Here is a 1,967-nt window from a genome sequence, read left to right as displayed (position 1 = left end):
TGTGGAATACATGATCAAGGATGGAGGGAAAGGGAAATTTTTGGTAAAATAAGATATATGAATTATGACGGATGTAAAAGAAAGTTTGATGTAAATGCATTTGTTGCAAGGTATGGTGGGAAAGTTCATAAATATGTTAAAAAATAATTTTTATACTATAACCTTAATATTGTATGTATGTACAATATTTAATTAATGCGTATTAACAATTTATTTTATAGTTTTCTTATTTGAGTTTAATTTTTAATAATTAAAATGTTGTGATAAATAAAAATTATATGTGAACTTGGTTGTATTTTTATTATTAATTTTTCACTATAAAATCTATAGTTTATAAAACATATTAAGTAATAACTTTTTTTTTTATAAAATATTTGTTTATGAAATATTTATTTATCAAGTTTATAAAAGACCTNTGAATTATGACGGATGTAAAAGAAAGTTTGATGTAAATGCATTTGTTGCAAGGTATGGTGGGAAAGTTCATAAATATGTTAAAAAATAATTTTTATACTATAACCTTAATATTGTATGTATGTACAATATTTAATTAATGCGTATTAACAATTTATTTTATAGTTTTCTTATTTGAGTTTAATTTTTAATAATTAAAATGTTGTGATAAATAAAAATTATATGTGAACTTGGTTGTATTTTTATTATTAATTTTTCACTATAAAATCTATAGTTTATAAAACATATTAAGTAATAACTTTTTTTTTTATAAAATATTTGTTTATGAAATATTTATTTATCAAGTTTATAAAAGACCTTTAAGCATTTTGTATACAATAAAGCACAGTTATTTTATATTCTTAAATATTAAATATGATTTTATTTTTAAAAATAAATATTAGTATTTATTGCTATTATAGGTTAATAAACACAAGAATGATAAATTGAGTAACTCATTATTAATTTTGCAAAATTTAACCAATGTTCAAAATTTATTATTATAAGAGTAAGAGAATAGTGATAAATTAAAAAATTCAATTTATAAATTGTTATTTTTAATTAGTAAAATAAACTGATTAATGAATTTATGATAAATTATATTTTACATAGAATACATTATTGGTTTAAAAGTAAAAACACATCACACAATTTTTATCCAATTTCCCAAAGAAAAAAAAATTATTTTTAACATAATTATAATATATTAAAAATTAATGTTTATTTTACAAGTTAAAATAAAAAATATAGAGGTTCAGAATACCATTTAAAACATTTTATGAAAAAATAAAAACATACAATTTTTAATATTTATTACATATTTTAGATAATCAAACAAAATTAATTTATTGATACAATAAAAATGTATCAAAAACAAATATATATATGTATTAAAATATACTACTAGATATAAAATAAATATATAAAAATATAATAATTAATAAATGCAAAGAAAAATTATTGAATGACTTTTTAGACTCCGAAATGTTAAAAGATACATATATATTCTCCTTATTGGGAGCATCAGACACTTTTACCTCATTGGCAACATTCTCCTTAGTTGATGCTTCTGGCTCCAAACTGTTTAAAGATATGCTTTTATTTTCTTTTGTTTTGACGTTTAGCATCAATTCTTTTGTCTCACCTATTATAGTCTTTGAATCGGGGAAAGAGTTGGGATCTAAATTAATATTTACATCCTCCTTAATGGGAGTATCAGACACTTGGTCATCTTTAACAACATTCTCCTTAGTTGGTGCTTCTGGCTCCAAATTGTTTGATGATATGCTTTTATTTTCTATTGTTTTGACGTTTAGCATCAATTCTTTTGTCTCACCTATTATAGTCTTTGAATCGGGGAAAGAGTTGGGATCTAAATTAATATTTACATCCTCCTTAATGGGAGTATCAGACACTTGGTCATCTTTAACAACATTCTCCTTAGTTGGTGCTTCTGGCTCCAAATTGCTTAATGATATGCTTTTATTTTCTTTTGTTTTGACGTTTAGCATCAA

The sequence above is a fragment of the Daktulosphaira vitifoliae genome, unplaced genomic scaffold, assembly GCF_025091365.1.
Source record: "Daktulosphaira vitifoliae isolate Bord-2020 unplaced genomic scaffold, ASM2509136v1 Scaffold_86, whole genome shotgun sequence".
NCBI lineage: Eukaryota > Metazoa > Arthropoda > Insecta > Hemiptera > Phylloxeridae > Daktulosphaira > Daktulosphaira vitifoliae.
Note: the sequence above shows the minus strand (reverse complement) of the source record.